The sequence below is a fragment of the Bufo bufo genome, chromosome 1 (genome assembly GCF_905171765.1).
Source record: "Bufo bufo chromosome 1, aBufBuf1.1, whole genome shotgun sequence".
Classification (NCBI taxonomy): Eukaryota; Metazoa; Chordata; class Amphibia; order Anura; family Bufonidae; genus Bufo; species Bufo bufo.
Genome location: NC_053389.1, coordinates 281,058,967 through 281,076,642, shown reverse-complemented (window position 1 = coordinate 281,076,642; position 17,676 = coordinate 281,058,967). Strand labels below are relative to the sequence as shown.

General features: G+C 46.0%; 1 protein-coding gene across 1 annotated transcript in view; it reads right to left on the bottom strand.

Moving 5' to 3' along the window:
* Positions 1-17,676, bottom strand: part of GEMIN5 (gem nuclear organelle associated protein 5) — an 82,429-nt gene that overhangs the window by 49,055 nt on the left and 15,698 nt on the right. The gene's annotated exons all lie outside the window — the stretch shown is intronic.

The following is a 17,676-nucleotide window of genomic DNA, read 5'->3' as shown; positions in this document are numbered from 1 at the left end:
ATTAAAATATGTAAATATTACTTTATTATAAATATATTCCTAAATACCTTTCATTAGTTATAATGGCTCGTTTTGTCTAGTGTCCAACAATATAGGAGCATGATCTGAAACTTTAGGAGGCCCATAAGTCATGTGTAATGGATAAATAGGTCATAAGGGTACCAAATTTATAGTTGATCTGGGATGAAGCTCCCCTAGTAGAAGTAAAACATGAATACTCTCTCTGGAGTGGATGACACTCCCTCCAAAGCTAAAACCATTCTCACCCCGTGATATAGCTATGCAGAATAGAGGTTGGGTGACTGGAGGCACCCATAGGAGCCTCAGCCCAAAACTTATCTAGCACATGATGATGACGGAGGTCACCGGATTTACCATAGCTGCATCCCCTTATGCGCAGGCGCTGAAAACATTCAGTTCATGAACAACCATTGACGGCAGATTCTCCTTTATTTTGGATGTGCTGTACATCATACACATCATATCTGTAGGGAGTTCAGTGGTTAGCACTGGTGCCTTGCAGCGCTGGGGTCCTAGGTTCGAATCCGACCAAAGACAACATCTGCATGGAGTTTGTATGTTCTCCGTGGGTTTCCTCCGGATACTCCGGTTTCCTCCCACACTCCAAAGACATACTGATAGGAACCTTAGGCCTCATGCACACGGCCGTTGTTTGGGTCCGCATCGGAGCTGCCGTTTTGGCAGTTCGGATGCGGACCCATTCACTTAAATGGGGCCGCAAAAGATGCGGACAGAACTCTGTGTGCTGTCCGCATCCGTTGCTCCGTTAAGCGGCCCCGCAAAAAAATATAACGTGTCCTATTCTTGTCCGCAAAACGGACAAGAATAGGCAGTTATGTCAATGGCCGCCCGTTCCATAAATTGCGGAAGGCACACTGGTGGCTTCCGTTTTTTGCGGATCCGCGGTTTGCGGACCGCAAAAAACGGCACGGTCATGTGCATGTAGCCTTAGATTGTGAGCCCCATTGGGGACAGCTTGATGCTAATGTCTATAAAGTGCTGCAGAATATAGTAGCGCTATATAGGTGAGCAAAGTAAAATATCCATGGGCAGCAGGGGTCCTTGAAGTGATGAAATTTAGAGTTCACCGGTTTAAACCAGTTTATAGCATTTGGTTTGTCATTGCTCCCACAAGCACTAGGAACGCAAGGTTGAACAGTGCTGACATCTCGGCCTAGCCTTGTAGTGATTTGCCGGAGTGATAAACCAAAATCTGTCAGTTCAAGGATTCTGTCCATCCTAGTTTGAGACCAGTGGAGATAATTGACATGTCGACAAACAAGAGGAATCACACAATCATCCCACATGACTTGATCAGATTTGTGAGTTTTCACGTGGCTAAAAAACTCTGCTTTCAATCTGGGTTTTATGCCCCTACCACGTGCCACACATTGGAGCTATGTGCTTGAAAATCTGATCATTTGCAGATCTAAGTGACACCTGCTTCTTCCTCGTTTTGCATACTCCTATGGATTGTCCTTCTTGGTGTTGCAATTTCAATCTTGGGGTGTGTAAGGGTTGCCTCGAAGACGCAGGCTGGTGTGTGTACGCAGGCGCGATCTAACGGCACGGCGGGGCGCAGGCGCAGAAGATTGGGCATGAACGATGCCCGGAGGATTGAATTGCGCAGGCGTAAGATCGGGACTGGGGAGATTTCTAGCCGCCGCCCAGCGAAGTGAATAATGATGAGCTGGGCGGGGCTTAAGAACGGCAGTTGGGAAGGCTGGCTGGGCGCATTTTCACATGAAACGCCGCCCCTTGGGCAGATTGCTGACCAGAGAAGCAGGTTATAAAACTTTATATTTCGCTCTTTATAAGGTGGACAGGGGGGATACTTATATGCTTTTAAAAGATTGTATAAGACCTGTAATGTGATATATCTAACTATATATGCTGTTTTGGCCTGTCAGTGTCCCTTTAAGCCTGGCGAGTTGCTGTGGCCTCTTCAATGTATACTTTGGTCCGTAAACCAGAACACCATACATAGTGGCTGTTCTGCGTATTTCAGAGACATCCCATTCAACATAGTGGCAGACATTTACCATATTTTTCGCCCCATAAGACGCAAACTGGGGGAAAAATGCCCCTGCACCTTATGGGGCGAATACTAATAAGTGCTTCCATTATGGAAGCGCTCATTAGTACCGGAGGACCAGGAAGCGGTGAAGGCTCTGTACTCACCGCTTCCTGGTCCTCGGTGTGCAGTGACAGCCCACAGCGTGAGGGCGCTCTGTGATCTCACGCTGTGTGCGCCAGGTCACAGCACAGCCGATGGCAGGATGAAGAGGATTGCGCTGGAGGAGAGGAGCGGCAGCGTCCAGGAGCAGGAGAGGTAAGTGGTTTATTTATTTTGTGATCTAAGGCTGGGGGCTGCTGAATAATGGCTGGGGGGCTGATATATATGACTGGGGGCTGATTATATATATGACTGGGGGCTGATTATATACAGTACAGACCAAAAGTTTGGACACACCTTCGAATTCAAAGAGTTTTCTTTATTTTCATGACTATGAAGGCATCAAAACTATGAATTAACACATGTGGAATTATATACATAACAAACAAGTCTGAAACAACTGAAAATATGTCATATTCTAGGTTCTTCAAAGTAGACACCTTTTGCTTTGATTACTGCTTTGCACACTCTTGGCATTCTCTTGATGAGCTTCAAGAGGTAGTCCCCTGAAATGGTCTTCCAACAGTCTTGAAGGAGTTCCCAGAGATGCTTAGCACTTGTTGGCCCTTTTGCCTTCACTCTGCGGTCCAGCTCACCCCAAACCATCTCGATTGGGTTCAGGTCCGGTGACTGTGGAGGCCAGGTCATCTGGCGCAGCACCCCATCACTCTCCTTCATGGTCAAATAGCCCTTACTTTCAAAGTTTTCCCAATTTTTCGGCTGACTGACTGACCTTCATTTCTTAAAGTAATGATGGCCACTCGTTTTTCTTTACTTAGAATTTGTATTATGGCAAGAAAAAAGCAGTTAACAGTCTATTCAGTGGGACTATCAGCTGTGTATCCACCTGACTTCTCCTCAACGCCACTGATGGTCCCAACCCCATTTATAAGGCAAGAAATCCCACTTATTAAACCTGACAGGGCACACCTGTGAAGTGAAAACCATTTCAGGGGACTACCTCTTGAAGCTCATCAAGAGAATGCCAAGAGTGTGCAAAGCAGTAATCAAAGCAAAAGGTGGCTACTTTGAAGAACCTAGAATATGACATATTTTCAGTTGTTTCACACTTGTTTGTTATGTATATAATTCCACATGTGTTAATTCATAGTTTTGATGCCTTCAGTGTGAATCTACAATTTTCATAGTCCTGAAAATAAAGAAAACTCTTTGAATGAGAAGGTGTGTCCAAACTTTTGGTCTGTACTGTATATGACTGGGGGTTGATTATATATATGACTGGGGTTGATTATATATATGACTGGGGGTTGATTATATATATATATGACTGGGGGCTGATTATATATATGACTGGGGGCTGATATGAAGCATGGAGGACTGATATAAGGCATGGGGGTCTCATCTGAGGTCTGATTGGGGGTCTTCATTATATTGGGCTCTGATCTGAGGTCTGATAGGTGGTCATTCACATTGGGGTCTGAGCTGAGGTCTTATTAACATTGGGGATCTGATTTGGGCTGTGAGCTGAGGTCTGATTAATATTGGGGGTCAGACCTGAGGTGTAATAAAAAATATTTTTTTCTTATTGTCCTCCTCTAAAACCTGGGTGCGTCTTATGGGACGGTGCGTGTTATAGGGGGAAAAATACGGTACTTTTTTTCCTCTACAATGGAACCATATGGATGAAGAATACCACTGTGTAACATCCAGCACAGGTTTTTGAGACCTACATGTCATGAGTGTATACCTCTGAAGAAAGCCAAACATTCGGTGTACACATAAACTCTCACAAAAGCATTGCTAACTACAATAAAAATAAGTACTCACACACCATACCATGTTATTATAACAACAGTGGCAGTTATGATGACATCACAGGGCACATGACATCACAGACACCATATGATGTCATAATCGGTGCAGAATGACCAAAGTTCTAAACCAGAACCATTTTGTGTCACTTGAGCTTGACAGTTTGAAGAGGACATATCCAGGTATGTAGGCCTTCACTCAATGCTAAGACCACAGGCCATCACAGCAGCTAGAGGGTGTGCAGTGAAGTACAGAACTGCGCCATTAACCAGAACTATAGTTAAGGAGTGGCAACTGGGGCAAGGATCCCGGCTGGGGTGCAAACAAACCAATTGTCCATGGCCAGGCAATTCAGAAACGGGACTAGGGTAGCAAAATTCAACCCTTGGGTGAAAGTAAGCGCAGATATATCTCTGCCATTAACCCCCCCCCCCCCCCCCCACACACACACACACAAAAAAAATGCATGAGAAATGTTCCTTGGTCTTACTTTATGGAAAATGTGAGCATCTGGGCAGTTAGGGGGAGATTTATCAAACTGGTGTAAAGTAGAACTAGTATAGTTTACCAGAAACCAATCAGATTCTACCTTTCATTTTCCAAAGGAGATGTGAAAACTGAAAGGTGGGATCTGATTGGTTGCTATGGGCCACTAAGCCAGTTCAACTTTACACCAGTTTGATAAATCTCCCCCTTAGTTTTGTTCCTTCAAAAAGTGCAAAATATGGCATGTATGATCCTGGCCTTACAGAGATTGTCCCATCTGGACAACCGCTTCTCTACATGAGAACTTCTTAGCGATCAGCTGTTATCAATGGGGGATGTTACAGCCTCTCCACGACACAGATTTTATTTCATGGCCCTCTACAAACTATGTAATACTATACATGAATGGCTGCCAACTGTCTCCAATGTGAAGGGCCTGTTTCAGAGAAAGTCCCTGCAAATTTGGGCCTTCCTGAGCCCAAAATGGGCAGGGCTAATGTAAGCCTTGACCATAAGTGGGTGGTCCTGGGCGGGTTTGGGGTGTTTAATCACTTCTCTAACTCTCCGCTGTCAGCTGCTTTGGGTCCTGTTGGATAAGGGGGTGACTAGGGACTAGTAGGTTATTGCTGCCAGGAAGCCCAGTGTGGAATCCTGTGTAGGCCTTTAGCACATGGAGCAGTAGCTGATACGGAATGAAGCTAAATGATCCCTTTAAATAAGAGCCATGACATTTACCAATATATGTTGTGGCTCTTACACGCCGTGCTGTGATGTAGTGCTATACAGGTGCAGTACTAGAAAGATTTTCCTGACACTGGTACTTTTACAAATCTGTGACGGTGATCATGTACTTGATTGTTTGGCTGGCAGCTATGATGAGATCACAAGGCTGATGACATCATAGACACCAAATGACATCACACCTGCTGCAGAATGTACAAAATTCTAAATCAGAATCATTTTGGGTCATTTCAGCTTTAAAGCTAGAAGAGGACAAGTCCACGCAGAAGAGGACACTTCACTTAGTGCTTTAGATTGTAAGAGATTGTTAGACTGTAAGATCTGAGGAGCAGGCCATGAATTGTATATTAGACTGTAAGCTCTTCGGAGCAGAATTTCTACTGTATAATAGATTGTAAGCTCTAAAGATCAGGGCATGTACTGTATATTAGATTGTAAGCTCTTAGGAGCAGGTTGTCTCTTTCTTTCCAGGGTCAGCTCTCTGGAGCTTTATAATACATATATACAGCAATATGCAGCAGGGCAGATCTAATCCAGGGAGAAATCCGATCGCCACATCTGGGGTCAGGAAGGAATTTTTTTCCCCCCTGAGGTAGAACTCTCCGGGGGGTTTGTTCGCCTTCCTCTGGATCTTTGGATCTGGTGGCTCTCATCTCAGGACAGTGGTGGACTGGTCTGAATGACCGCAGCAAGTCCTGTGGTCTCCCCCGGACCTGACCTGAGAGTCACTGTGATCCCTGATTAATTAAAGGGCCAGTAATATTTTATTACAATGTTGCTAATTGCTATTCCAATAAAAAAAAATATTGGAAAAACAATATTTTGTGGCGTTTGTTTTTTGTCTAGATTTTGTCTATGTGTCTAGTGACTATGATGAGAGCGATTGTTGCCGCTCAATATTCTAGAACTAGACTTAGCTCCTTATTAAGTATATAATAATGTGTATCATCCCCTAAACACATGGCGGCAGCTACTGCAGGACCAGGAAGTATAGTAGAGGACTCCATTATAATAAAGTATATCATCCCCTAAACACATGGCGGCAGCTGCTGCAGGACCAGGAAGTATAGAGGAATCTATTATAATAAAGTATATGATCTCCTAAACACATGGCGGCAGCTGCTGCAGGACCAGGAAGTATAGCGGAATCCATTATAATAAAATGTATCATCCCCTAAACACATAGGGAAAGCTGCTGCCGGATCAGGAAGTATAGAGGACTCCATTATAATAAAGTATATGATCTCCTAAACACATGGCGGCAGCTGCTGCAGGACCAGGAAGTATAGAGGACTCCATTATAATAAAGTATATCATCCCCTAAACACATGGCGGCAGATACTGCTGGACCAAGAAGTATAGAGGACTCCATTATAATAAAGTATATGATCCCCTAAACACATGGTGGCAGCTGCTGCAGGACCAGGAAGTATAGAGGACTCCATTATAATAATGTATATGATCTCCTAAACACATGGCGGCAGATACTGCTGGACCAAGAAGTATAGAGGACTCCATTCTAATAAAGTATATGATCCCCTAAACACATGGTGGCAGCTGCTGCAGGACCAGGAAGTATAGAGGACTCCATTATAATAAAGTATATGATCTCCTAAACACATGGCGGCAGATACTGCAGGACCAGGAAGTATAGAGGACTCCATTCTAATAAAGTATATGATCTCCTAAACACATGGCGGCAGCTGCTGCAGGACCAGGAAGTATAGAGGTCTCCATTATAATAAAGTATATGATCTCCTAAACACATGGCGGCAGCTGCTGCAGGACCAGGAAGTATAGAGGACTCCATTATAATAAAGTATATGATCTCCTAAACACATGGCGGCAGCTGCTGCAGGACCAGGAAGTATAGAGGAATCCATTATAATAAAGTATATGATCTCCTAAACACATGGCGGCAGCTGCTGCAGGACCAGGAAGTATAGAGGAATCCATTATAATAAAATGTATCATCTCCTAAACACATGGCGGCAGCTGCTGCAGGACCAGGAAGTATAGAGGACTCCATTATAATAAAGTATATGATCTCCTAAACACATGGCGGCAGCTACTGCAGGACCAGGAAGTATAGAGGAATCCATTATAATAAAGTATATGATCTCCTAAACACATGGCGGCAGATACTGCAGGACCAGGGACAATAGGGGGCTCCATTATAATAAAGTATATGATCCCCTAAACACATGGCGGCAGCTGCTGCAGGACCAGGAAGTATAGAGGACTCCATTATAATAAAGTATATGATCTCCTAAACACATGGCGGCAGCTGCTGCAGGACCAGGAAGTATAGAGGACTCCATTATAATAAAGTATATGATCTCCTAAACACATGGCGGCAGCTGCTGCAGGACCAGGAAGTATAGTAGAGGACTCCATTATAATAAAGTATATGATCTCCTAAACACATGGCGGCAGCTGCTGCAGGACCAGGAAGTATAGAGGAAAAAATTTATCATCCCCTAAACACATAGGGAAAGCTGCTGCAGGACCAGGGACTATAGGGGGCTCCATTATAATAAAGTTAATAAGGTTGCACCCAGGGGTGGAGGTCAGACAGGTTTATATAAGGCGAGTGATAGAAAAGCATTGTGGGAGATTTATCATAGATTGTAGTTTTATGCCGGTCTCTGAAATCTCCAGCACAGCCGGTGGATGTGACTGGTTTATGCGAGTTGCAGGCCTCGTCGTATATTAGGTGCATTCACCGCCAGCTCAGAGCTGCTGTAGATTTGTCTAGGTTTTCACCTGAAAACCGGTGCAAATTAGGACTTGTTCACACGACTGTGTGCAGGCCGTACAGCGCATGCAGACCCATTGACTTGAATGGTTCCACAATCTTTAAGATACAGAGCGGAGGTACAGGACTGGAAAGAACAGGTATTCTATGTGTTATATACAGGTATAATATACGGTGTATGGATAGTATATACAGAGAGTAGATACTATATACACATTGTAGGTGTTATATACAGGGTACAGGTATAATAGACAGTGTATGGATAGTATATACAGAGAGTAGATACTATATACACATTGTAGGTGTTATATACAGGGTACAGGTATAATATACGGTGTATGGATAGTATATTCAGATAGTAGATACCATATACACATTGTAGGTGTTATATACAGGGTACAGGTATAATAGACAGTGTATGGATAGTATATTCAGATAGTAGATACCATATACACATTGTAGGTGTTATATACAGGGTACAGGTATAATAGACAGTGTATGGATAGTATATACAGAGAGTAGATACTATATACACATTGTAGGTGTTATATACAGGGTACAGGTATAATAGACAGTGTATGGATAGTATATTCAGATAGTAGATACTATATACACATTGTAGGTGTTATATACAGGGTAAAGGTATAATATACGGTGTATGGATAGTATATACAGAGAGTAGATACTATATACACATTGTAGGTGTTATATACAGGGTACAGGTATAATAGACAGTGTATGGATAGTATATTCAGATAGTAGATACTATATACACATTGTAGGTGTTATATACAGGGTACAGGTATAATAGACAGTGTATGGATAGTATATTCAGATAGTAGATACTATATACACATTGTAGGTGTTATATACAGGGTAAAGGTATAATATACGGTGTATGGATAGTATATACAGAGAGTAGATACTATATACACATTGTAGGTGTTATATACAGGGTACAGGTATAATATACAGTCGTGGCCAAAAGTTTTGAGAATTAGATAAATATTGGAAATTGGAAAAGTTGCTGCTTAAGTTTTTATAATAGCAATTTGCATATACTCCAGAATGTTATGAAGAGTGATCAGATGAATTGCATAGTCCTTCTTTGCCATGAAAATTAACTTAATCCCCAAAAAACCTTTCCACTGCATTTCATTGCTGTCATTAAAGGACCTGCTGAGATCATTTCAGTAATCGTCTTGTTAACTCAGGTGAGAATGTTGACGAGCACAAGGCTGGAGATCATTATGTCAGGCTGATTGGGTTAAAATGGCAGACTTGACATGTTAAAAGGAGGGTGATGCTTGAAATCATTGTTCTTCCATTGTTAACCATGGTGACCTGCAAAGAAACGCGTGCAGCCATCATTGCGTTGCATAAAAATGGCTTCACAGGCAAGGATATTGTGGCTACTAAGATTGCACCTCAATCAACAATTTATAGGATCATCAAGAACTTCAAGGAAAGAGGTTCAATTCTGGTTAAGAAGGCTTCAGGGCATCCAAGAAAGTCCAGCAAGCGCCAGGATCGTCTGCTAAAGAGGATTCAGCTGCGGGATCGGAGTGCCACCCGTGCAGAGCTTGCTCAGGAATGGCAGCAGGCAGGTGTGAGCGTATCTGCATGCACAGTGAGGTGAAGACTTTTGGAAGATGGCCTGGTGTCAAGAAGGGCAGCAAAGAAGCCACTTCTCTCCAAAAAAAAAACATCAGGGACAGATTGATCTTCTGCAGAAAGTATGGTGAATGGACTGCTGAGGACTGGGGCAAAGTCATATTCTCCGATGAAGCCTCTTTCCGATTGTTTGGGGCATCTGGAAAAAGGCTTGTCCGGAGAAGAAAAGGTGAGCGCTACCATCAGTCCTGTGTCATGCCAACAGTAAAGCATCCTGAGACCATTCATGTGTGGGGTTGCTTCTCATCCAAGGGAGTGGGCTCACTCACAATTTTGCCCAAAAACACAGCCATGAATAAAGAATTGTACCAAAACACCCTCCAACAGCAACTTCTTCCAACAATCCAATAGACAGTGTATGGATAGTATATACAGAGAGTAGATACTATATACAAATTAGGGCTCATTCACACGTGGCCCATGCTCGTATTGCAGCCTGTACACAGCGGGTCCACAATACACGGGCACCGGCTGTGTGCAGGCCATACTGCGGATCACTTGAATGGGTCCCCAATCCACAAGATTTGCAGTGGAGCAGAGGCACGGATCAGAAGCCCTCAGTAGCACTACAAATCGCTTCCGTGCGATTTTGGTCCTTGCTATGGTTCTATTTTTTTGCAGTGCGGAACGTATCTAGTGGATCGTTTACTCATTCAAGGGAATGGGTCCGCAAACAGCATGCACTCGGTTGGTACCCGTGCATTGCAGACCACTATTTGCAGTCTGCAGCATGGGCACGGGTCACACACGCTCATGTGCATGAGCACTTACTGAAAGGAAGTCAATTTTGAGACCAGAAATTTTAGGATCTGCTGAAGGGGGTCCTATGCTATTTATGAATCAGTGCCATTATTTGGGGACAAACAGGAAAGATTTTGCTCGGAGTGTGCCATTTTTTGTTCCTCACTTAAGATTGGAAGCCATGACACCGTGAAAGACATATCGCAGACACCAAACAATCCCCCTGGCAGATCCCGATGACTTATAATAGGCTCTGTCAGGATTTCAGTGGGATGTCTGTCGCTTTGACGTATAGAATCGTGCTGCATGTTGTACTACTCTTCCTATCAGAGCTGGAGAAGCTCCAGATGAAAGCTTTTGATACCAGTGCGAACACGTATATGTCATGAATGTATACTAGAGTGGATCGAGCACCAAAGTGCTCAGGTGCTCAAGTAGAACACCTCAGGATGCTCGAGTAGAACACCTCAGGATGCTCGAGTAGAACACCTCAGGATGCTCGAGTAGAACACCTCAGGATGCTCGAGTAGAACACCTCAGGATGCTCGGGTGCTCTGCAGAGCACAATGGAAGTCAATGGGAGAACCAGAGCATTAAACCAGGCACCCCCTGCTCTGAAGAGGGGAGGGTGTCTGGTTCACAGGAAAACGTCAGAAATTGATGTAATTACCACTGAAATGGTTCGGGATCAGCATAGGGAGTAGGGTTGTTGCGGGTATCGAAATTTCGATACTGGCCTGCGCTGCTGTGCAGTCTAGTATCACAGAACATGAGTGCGCTGCTGTCAGCGCGCTCATGTTCCCTCAGCAGCACAGGGAGAAGGAAGCAGTCTCTCCCTCCCCCCTGTGCCGCTGCCACCAATGAGGAGAGAGGGGCGGGCGCACTGCGCCACCAATGATAGGACGACCTTTTTTATGGGTTCGGACTTAGTTAAGTTAGCAGGCTACATAGAGCGGCGCCCAGGGATCTCCCTGCACCTACTATTATTCCTGGGCGCTGCTCTATTCGCCCGCTGTGCCCCAGTTACAGTCTCCTGCTCCGTATGCTAATTACTACTATCGGAGCGATGGGGAGGAGACATCAGCTTCTCTTCTGGGCGTTCCGAGAAGGAACGCCCAGAAGAGAAGCTGATGTCTCCTGCCCATCGCTCCGATAGTAGTAATTAGCATAAGGAGCAGGAGACAGTAATGGGGCACAGCGGGCGAATAGAGCAGCGCCAAGGAATAATAGTAGGTGCAGGGGGATCCCTGGGCGCCGCTCTACATGTCCTGTTAACTTAACTAAGTCCGAACCCACGAAAGGTAGTCTTTAGCTCTTAATACAGGAGGTGGGTGCTGGCAGCAGAATCGCATAGCCATAACCATGCATCTGACAGAGAGCTGTGATCAGCGGCACCTGACAGGTTAACTGCCACTGATTTGCTGCCAGTACCCGCCTCCTGTATTAAAGGTTAATTATCATTGGTGGCGCAGTGCGCCCGCGCCCCCTCAATTAATTATCATTGGTGGCAGTGGCCACAGGTCCCCTCACCTCCTCTTTATTGGTGGTGCAGTGACAGCTTCTGATCGGAGCCAAAGACGTGTAATCCTGGGGCTCCGATCGGTTACCATGGCAGCCAGGACGCTACTGAAGCTCTGGCTGCCATGGTAATCTCCCTGCTGCTGTGTGCACAGAGCACCAGGGAGAGTGTGAAGTCCTATTCACCATAATAGAGCTCTATCAGGGTGAATAGGATAAGGGATGAAAAAATCCAAGGTTCTAGCCCCTATAATAGTTATTAACCGCTTGCCGTCACACTAACGCTGAAAGGCGTGAGTGCAGCGGCCCTCCCAGGTCACAGTCAGGGCTGTGGAGTTGGATTCGGAGGCAATTTTGGTTACCTGGAGTCGGAGTCGGCAAAAAATAAACCGACTCCGACTCCTACTAGATTTAAATTGGAATAAAAAAAGAAAAAAAAAGAAAAATAAGAAAAATTTTTTTTTTAACCAAAAGGTGTGCTTTTGGTGGGTTTTGAACTAATGGGGGATCTGTGGGTGCCACTGTTATAGGGGGCATCTGTGGGTGCCACTGTTATAGGGGGCATCTGTGGGTGCCACTGTTATAGGGGGCATCTGTGGGTGCCACTGTTATAGGGGGCATCTGTGGGTGCCACTGTTATAGGGGGCATCTGTGGGTGCCACTGTTATAGGGGGCATCTGTGGGTGCCACTGTTATAGGGGGCATCTGTGGGTGCCACTGTTATAGGGGGCATCTGTGGGTGCCACTGTTATAGGGGGCATCTGTGGGTGCCACTGTTATAGGGGGCATCTGTGGGTGCCACTGTTATAGGGGGCATCTGTGGGTGCCACTGTTATAGGGGGCATCTGTGGGTGCCACTGTTATAGGGGGCATCTGTGGGTGCCACTGTTATAGGGGGCATCTGTGGGTGCCACTGTTATAGGGGGCATCTGTGGGTGCCACTGTTATAGGGGGCATCTGTGGGTGCCACTGTTATAGGGGGCATCTGTGGGTGCCACTGTTATAGGGGGCATCTGTGGGTGCCACTGTTATAGGGGGCATCTGTGGGTGCCACTGTTATAGGGGGCATCTGTGGGTGCCACTGTTATAGGGGGCATCTGTGGGTGCCACTGTTATAGGGGGCATCTGTGGGTGCCACTGTTATAGGGGGCATCTGTGGGTGCCACTGTTATAGGGGATCATTGTGGGGGCATCTGTGGATGACATATATATAGCATCTTATCTTATGTGTCATCCACAGATCCCCCCCCATAACAGTGTCTCTGTGTAGTGAATGGGGGCCGGCATCAGTTTCTGTAATGGCAGCGGGGCCCGGTGCCTGCTTCATTCATAAGGTGGGCGGAGCAGGCGCGTGACGTAGTGAGCTACGCTACGAGCGCCCACCCGGCCTCCTGACTGCCAAGAAGTTAGTAGTAAGTAGTACAGCACTAGATTTAAGATTATTGGAATACTTTAACAATACCCACAAGATAGATATGATTACCATTTACTACAGTGAGCGGGGCCCTGTGTAGTAGAATACAGTGACTGCACCGGGCCCCGCTGCCATTACAGAAACAGATGTCGGCCCCCAGCCCCTCCTCCCTCTCAGCCTATTCACCAGACGGTCGCAGCATTCGCCCCCATAAGATGCACTTCTATTATTCCCCCACTTTTGCGAAAAATACGGTACTTCTCTACTGTAAGAATAAAGGCCAATGCATGCAGTGCGTCACGTTACCGCAAAAATAACACGTTAAGTGACCATGAAGAAGCATGCTTTTCACATGCTTCACTATATGGCACGCAACGCACAGTTAAGGAGCGGCAATACTTATACTTTCCATTGTGTTGTGTTCCGCTGTTTCAGGGAACGCAACGCCCATGGTTAACCTAGCCTCTCACTGATAACTGATTAAGTAAATATGTTTTTTCAGGACTAGACACTTGTATAAGTGAAGGGAATGGATAGTCAATAGTTCAAGACTGAAGCTGTAAACCATTTGACAAACTGCTGTCATTCAGCTAAGGCTATAAAAACTTGTAAACTCAGTTTGTTAGCTTAAACTTTAAACATGACTATGGGATTCTACTAGGGAAATCATGTTTTAAAATAAATGCCCCTTCCTGGATCCTCCCACTGCCCTATCTTCAGCAGAAGATCAGCTCACAAAGGAGAAGGCAGCAGCTTCCTAGCCAGTAGTTCTGTAGTAATGACATGTATGTTGCCTTTCTTTCCTTCAAGGAATGTATAAAATACATTTGCATATTAAATACAGAGGAGTCGGAAGTTCCAAAAACTGCGGAGTCGGAGTCGGACCATTTATTTACCGACTCCACAGCCCTGGTCACACTAACGTCGAAAGGCGTCATCTCGTGTGAGCAGAGATTTCCTGTGAACGCGCGGTCACAGGATGGCGCAGTTCAGAAGTTCATCTACAGCCTGCCGGCCGCGATCATTGGCTTGCAGGCTGTAGATTTTTAAAAGATCCAATCAAAGAGGTATGTCAGACGTTATTTACAAAATAGCGTCTGATATACCTGCTACCTGGTCCTCTGGTGGTCCCTTTTGCTTGTATAGACCACCAGAGGACACAGGCAGCTCTGTAAGTAGCACCAATCACCACACATACACTACACCACCCCCCTGTCACTTATTAACCCCTGATCACCCATAATAGACTCCCTGATCACCCCCCTGTCATTGATCACCCCGCTGTAAGGGTCCCTCATCACTGCCAGGTAGTTAGCTACTTGTTAGGTAGTTTAGCGCCCACCGCACCGCAGTCACTGATTAGTCGCTGATTAGCGTCATCGCTGTCGCTAATCAGCACTGGTACTATATAGTATCTGTAAGTGATCAAGACTGATCGCAATCAGATCTATATAAGTACATTAGGGTCACCTTAGGCTCTACAAAAAACGCAGCGTTTGCCCGATCAGGCCTGATCTTGTGCGCACACTTGCGTTCAGTCCGCCCCACCGCAGTGGCAGAATTAATTTTTTTCTGATCACTGCAAAAACACAGTAAAATCGCTGCACTGCTATAAAGATCACTTTTGAGCTTTTTGGATCTTTATTAGCGATCGCAGCTTTACTTCGCAAGCACTCCTTTTTACTAGGTGGGTTTGCTCTTTTTCCTGGGTAGTCTCAGAGGAATACCCCCTAAATTTAGTGAGCCCAAAATGTCAAACAAGGGGTATTCCGCTGAAGAGGCCTACAGGATTCTAGCCGTGATGGATGAAAGCGATGGGGACGCCTCATCCGCTGAATCTAGTGGTTCAGAATATGAACCTGTAGACAGCAGTGGCACTCTAACCGCTAGCGAAGATGACGAGGTTGAGGTCCCTGCTACGGTCAGGCGTACCCGATCCCATGTCAGAGTTCTGCCTACCCCGCATGATGAGCCTCATTTGCAGCAGAGTGGTGCTAGCGCTGATCTTGTTTATGGTGCGGCATACACCAGCAGCGCAGCACATCCTGGACCTTCTACCAGCACTGCCGTATTCCCTGGTGAAGTGGTGAGCAACAGAAGGGCAGTTCAAGCTGGTACGGTGGTACGTGCAGTAACTCCCCCGTCGCAGCCACCACGTTCACAGGCCCGTAGAGCCCTTAGTCTCCCAGAGGTGCTCGCAAATCCTAATTGGCACTCCCCTGCTTCCGCCGCACCCGTATTGCCCCCTTTCACCGCCCAGTCTGGAGTTTGCGTGGAGACAGCTCATTTAGGATCAGCCCTCGAGTTTTTTGAGCTGTTCTTCACCGCGGATCTCTATGACTTAGTTGTGGCAGAAACCAACCGCTACGCCACAGACTATATAACCGCCAATCCGGAAAGCTACTATGCCCAGCCTTTCCGGTGGAAACCAGTCACAGTTTCCGAATTTAATTTTTTTTTGGGCCTTATCCTCAGCATGGGTCTAACTAAAAAAAATGTATTGCGGTCCTATTGGTCTAAAGACCAAATACATTACATGCCCATGTTCTCTGCTGCAATGTCCAGGGCACGTTTTGAGGTCATCATGTGCTATATGCATTTCGCTGAGAATAAAACCTGTCAACCAAGAGGCCACCCTGCTTATGACCGGCTCCACAAAATTCGGCCCCTCATAGACCATTTGTCATCCAGATTTGCAGATGCGTATACCCCTAATCAAAATATCTGCATAGACGAGTCCCTAGTACATTTTACCGGGCGCCTTGGCATCAAACAGTACATCCCCAGCAAGCGCGCCCGGTATGGGGTCAAACTGTATAAGCTCTGTGAAAGGGCCACAGGCTATACATATCGTTTTAGGGTCTATGAGGGAAAAGACTCAAAACTGGAGCCGGTCGGATGCCCTGACTACCTGGGGAGCAGTGGCAAGATTGTCTGGGACTTGGCGTCACCCTTACTCCACAAGGGGTACCACTTATACGTGGACAATTTTTACTCAAGCGTGGCCCTCTTTCGGCACTTACATCTAGTCGGAATTCAATGCTATGGCACCGAGCGACCTAGTCGCCGGGGCTTCCCCCAACGGCTCGTTAATACCCGACTTGCACGGGGGGAAGAGGGCTGCCTTGTGTGACCAAGAACTGCTCGCAGTGAAGTGGAGGGACAAGAGGGACATTTACCTTCTGTCCACCATTCACGCAGACACGACAGTGCAAATTGAAAGGGCAACTAGAGTCATTGTGAAACCCCTCTCTGTCCACGACTATAACCTTCACATGGGAGGGGGGGGACTTCAATGACCAGATGTTGGCTCCCTATTTAGGCTTTGTTCACACCTGAGCGTTTTACAGCGCGTTCCTACGCGCTGTAAAATGCTCAACAAGCAAAAACCAATGCTTCCCTATCGGCATGGTTCTCACCTGAGCGTTTCACAGCGCGTACGATCGCGCTGTAAAACGCCCAACGCCCCAAGAAGTACAGGAGCTTCTTTGGGGCGTCTTGTCGCGCGTTCCCGTACATAGACTTCCGGGAACACGCGACAATGGGCGTTCGCTTGTTCCGGAGCCGCGATTGTAAACGCGCATACAGAAAGCTCCATCCAGTATGCTCAGGTGTGAACGCAGCGTTAGTGTCCCGCCGCACCAGACGCTGGTATAAGAAGGTGTCTGTATATTTAATTCAATTGGCTGCCTATAATAGTTTTGTTCTCTACAGTAAGGCTGGGAGAACAGGATCCTTCCTAAAATTCTAGGAAGAGATCATTTCGGAAATCCTGTATCCAGGAGGGTCCGTGCCCCAAGTCCCTGATGTAGCGAGCCGGCTACATGGCAGACACTTCCCGTCTGTCTATCCTGGTACCCCAACTCATTCCCCAAGAAAAAGATGTCGTGTCTGTAGCAGGGGTGGAATAAGGCGTGACACCACCTTTTTTTGTCCTGACTGTCCTGACCAGCCTGCCCTATGCATAGGGGAGTGTTTCCGCAAGTACCACACACAGGTACACTATTAGTGTAGGGATTGCGTGACACAGGTCTTAGGGCCCTTTCACACAGAGCTGCCACAAAGTGCATAATGTACTTCGCCACATCTCTATGCGATTTGCGCTTTGCACATTGCCCCATGGGGAAGGAGAGGTTTATCCTCTAAAGGTTAAAAAAAATAAAAAATCACAGGTAGCAAAAAAGTTAATGTTCTGTTTCAAAAGTTCAATAAAGTTTATAAAAGTTAATGTTCTGCTGTCAGATTACACACAAGTCGGTGTATGCGGCGCTGCAAGACGAGATTTCTCCTCTGCAGTAAAAGATACGTTTGCCGAGGCTTATGAGCTGAGGGGCGGTGTTCATATGCTTTGGCAAACACTTTGTATAAAAATTA